The sequence below is a fragment of the Rhincodon typus genome, unplaced genomic scaffold (assembly GCF_021869965.1).
Source record: "Rhincodon typus isolate 14 unplaced genomic scaffold, sRhiTyp1.1 hic_rhity00000063, whole genome shotgun sequence".
In the NCBI taxonomy this organism is placed as follows: Eukaryota; Metazoa; Chordata; class Chondrichthyes; order Orectolobiformes; family Rhincodontidae; genus Rhincodon; species Rhincodon typus.
This window is the reverse complement of record NW_025965701.1, coordinates 98,136-102,482: the sequence shown is the minus strand read 5'-3', so window position 1 is coordinate 102,482 and position 4,347 is coordinate 98,136.

Below are 4,347 nucleotides of genomic sequence, written 5' to 3'. Positions count from 1 at the left end.
GAGATGGAGGTGAACAGAGGAATATATTTAAGAAGTTGGATGCATACGTGAGGGAGAAAGGAATAGAAGGATCTGCTGATGGGGGAGATGAAAGGGGAGGATGTGAAGCATAAATACTGATGGAGACTAATGAGTTGATTGGGCGAGAGACTCAATGGAACAAAGACAAACATATTTACTTCTGATCTAATTGGAGTGGTGAGGAAAACATTATTTCCTATCCAGGACAAAATAAATTTACTTCATCAGCTTTTGGGGATCATTTCCTTGCGAATGTTCAGTCCCAGCCTCAAAGAGCATCAGCCTCATTGGAAGCAAAGTGGTGAGAGCGGCCAGTCCAGCAGAAAGAAACCCTCTGACCTCCCACTTTCCTCACTGTCAGAATGAACATGGCTCAGTCTTGGATGTGATTTTCCCTCATTTTCAAATCAATTCATGGGGCATAGTTTCACTGTCCAGGTCAGCACTTATTGCCCATCTCAGTTGTCCTCCTGGAGAAGATGGTGGTTTCTGAGACTGCAATCTTTGAGGTGTAGGGTCACCCATAATGTTGTTTGGGAGAAGTTCCAGGGTTTACAATCACTGAGAGTAAAGGAACAGCCAATATGGAAGATTATGATATTCAAGTCCCAATTATTTCAGTGACTCCATTAGATCTTCATGTGATGGTCATTTTGAGATTTCTATCCGCAAATCTTCCCTTTCTAACATCCTATTAATGAGAATGGTGCGCAGTATGGAGAAGAGCATACAGATGCTAACTGTCCCATGTAACTGCTTCACTTGTTTTTCTCGACAGTAGATGCTGTCTGTTTGAAATGTGCTGTCTCGCAGCACATATAATGCGGATTAACAGCAGATCCAACTCCTATGATCATTTGTGAACTTTCCTGTACTTCGACAGACTGGATGACTAAATGAATCCTTTCCTTCACACAGAACATATGAATGGCTTCTCCCCAGTATGACCTCGCTGGTGTACCTGTAGGCCAGATGAATCTCTGAACCGCTTCCCACACTTGGAGCATTTGAATGGCCTCTCCCCTGTATGCATGCGCTGGTGTCTTACGAGGGCAGATGACTGAGTGAATTCTTTTCCACAACCAGAGCACGTAAATGGCCTCTCCCCAGTGTGAATTCGTTGATGCATGTGCAGGCTGGATAACTGAGTGAATACTTTACTCTACTCCAAACAAGTCGATGGCCTCTTTCCTGTGGGAACTTACTGGTGCTTCTTTAGGTGAAATATTCACGGAATTTATTGCCACTGGGGAGAAAATGGCCTGTGGTATTAGACTGTTATTCCAGAGACCCAGATAAACACTCTGGGGACCCACGTTCAAATCCCACCACGGCAGAAGATGGAATTTGAATTCAATAAATATCTGGAATTAAGAATCTAATGATGACTGTGAATCCATTGTCGATTGTTGGAAAAACCCACCTGGTTCACTCACGTCCTTTACGGAAGGAAACTGCCATCCTTACCTGGTTTGCACCACATGTGACTCCAGGCCTGCAGCAATATGGTTGACTTTGAACTGCCCTCTGGGCAATTAGAGATGGGCAATAAATGCTGCCTAGCCAGTGACAGCCTCATCCTATGAATGAATAAAAAATAATTCAGAGCAGGTGAATGGCCTCTCTCCAATGACAGCACATTGGTGTTTCCACAGAGCAGCTGCATTGATGAAACTCCAGCACTGACAAGGAATGGAATCCTTTCTCACAGTCCTCACATTTCCATGGTTTCTCCATATTATAGAAAGTCTTGTGTCTCTGTAAGTTCCTACTGTGAATGGTGTGATGTTTCTTTCAGCTGTGAGACTAGGTGAAGGTATCTCAGTTCACTGGAAGACTCTGACTTGGGTGTATATGTCTCAGGAGTTTTCCAGACAAACTGTTGTTTCAAATCTTTTGAAACAGATTGACATTTCTTGATCTATAGCTTCAAGCCAATGATATTCAAGTGCGACTTATTTCAGTGACTCCATTGGATCTTTACGTGATGGCTGTTTTGAGATTTCTATCTGAAAATCTTCCCTTTCTAACATCTTGAAAAAAGATTACTATGTTTATCATTATTGGATTAGAAATTAGGTTAAAAATTCAAAACAATCAAATCTAATTGATCACTTCTTGTCTGGACAGATTCTGTTCCCTCCCTGGGTTCACTTCCTTTCAGCTGCTGCAAGTAAATAATTTCACACCAGAATTTTAAAAAAAAAGAAATCGGGATAAATTGTTTTATCAAAGGTATCGGAGAGAGGAAGAAGTTTCAGTCTGGGTGAAGCTCAATCTTCATTCAGAGAGAGAGGAGCAACAGCATTGCTTGGCAGCTCTGAGCAGCTTCAGAAGTTGATTGTCCCACAACACGGGGTCTATGATTGGCTGGAGGTCCAGAGTGCTTCCGGTCCTCCAGCTCTTCCCATTGGTCACATTACTGAATTATGACGGATCTCCCCATCTAATGGGTTTGCTGGTGTTTCATCAAATCATTGCTGCTTCTAAAGATCTTCTCACAGTCAGAGCATTTAAATGGTCTCTCATCAGTGTGAATAAGCCCATGTCCGCTGAAATTGGAGGGCCGAGTGAATCCCTTCCCAAACACGGAGCAAGTCAAATGTTAGATAACACGGTGTAGAGCTGGATGAACACAGCAGACCCTTCTGAAGTAGGCCCGAAACGTCAGCTTTCCTGTTCCTCTGATGCTGCTTGGCCTGCTGTGTTCATCCAGCTCTACACCTTGTTATCACAGATTCTCCAGCATCTGCAGTTCCGACTATCTCCGCAAGTAAAACGTTTCTCCGTGGTGAGAATAGCTGATGTTCACTGAGTATCAGATGTCCGATTGAATCCCTTCCCACACTCAGTGCAGGCGTACGGTCTCTCTCTAATGTGACCATGCTGGTGTATCAGAAGCTGTGCTGATTTAATAAATCCCTTCCCACACACTGAGCAGATGAACGGTCTCTCTCCAGTGTGAGACGGCTTATGTGACCTGAGGCTGGATGATGATGTGAATCCCCTCCCACACACAGGGTAGGTAAAAGATCTCTCTCCATTGTGACCTGATTGTGTGACATTAGAATGGATGAAGACGTGAATCCCCTCATACACAAAAAGTAGATGTCAGTCTCTCTCCAGTGTGAACTCGATTGTGTGACATTAGGCTGGACCATGAATTCTATCACTTCCCAGACACAGAGCAGATGAAGCTTCCTTCCCCATGAAGACTTTTATGTGACACTAGGCTGGATCTCCAAGTGAATTCCTTCCCATATGTGGAACAGCTGAACAACTTCTCCCTAGTGTGGACAGGTCGATACTGAATTAGACCTTGAGAGCGCCTAAAGCTTTTCCCACAGTCAGAGCATTTAAAAGGTCTCTTGTCAGTGTGAACCCACTGGTGTGACATGAAGCTGGATGACTGAGCAAATCTCTTCCCACACATTTAGCAGGTGAATGGTCTCTCCCTGGAGTGACTACGACGGTGAGCTTCCAGCTGGCCTCGGTATTTGTATCCCTTCGCACAATCCACACATTTCCACGGTTATTCCATGACGCTGATCTCCTGGCATCTCTCCAGATTGGATGATCCGTTGAATCCTTGTCCATAAACACAACGTGTGTACAGTTTCGCTGCTCTGTGGATATTTTTTTTCAGAATGTTAACTGGATGATGTTGAATAGTTTCTGCAGTTAGTTCACTGGAACATTCACAATCAGGTGTGTCAGTGTGTGAGTGTTGGCGCTTTACCACTCACACTGATGTTTGAAATCTTTTCCCACAGACATACCAGATAAACATATTCCCTTCTGGTCCTGATGGATTGAATAACTCGTTGGATCTTGATACAGTGTTTGATTTGACTCTCCCATCTTCAATGTCTTTCTTTCTATTACACTGTGAAATATTTACAAACATCATCACTGTCTGTACAGGGTAACATCTCAGAACAAACAAATTCAATTTCTGAGAGACAGTTTCCCTTTATTGCACCCACCCCAAAACTTATGACCCACACTAAAAGATGTGAAAATCAGTACCAAAAGCAAAAGCAACATTCCTGAATAAATCAGGTTGTTGTTCCCAGTGTCTATGAGGCATTGTATACCCTGAGGTACCAACTTGTGATGGGAAGCACCTAGCCCAGTGGTGGACATTACAAGCTCCCAGTCCAGAGAGAGTTCACAAAAGATAGATGATACCCTTTGGGGTTAATAGGAACTGCCGATGCTGGGGTCTGAGAGGACAAAGTGTGGGATAACAAGGTGTAGAGCGGGATGAACACAGCAGGCCAAGCAGCATCAGAGGAACAGCAAAGCTGACATTTCAGGTCTGGA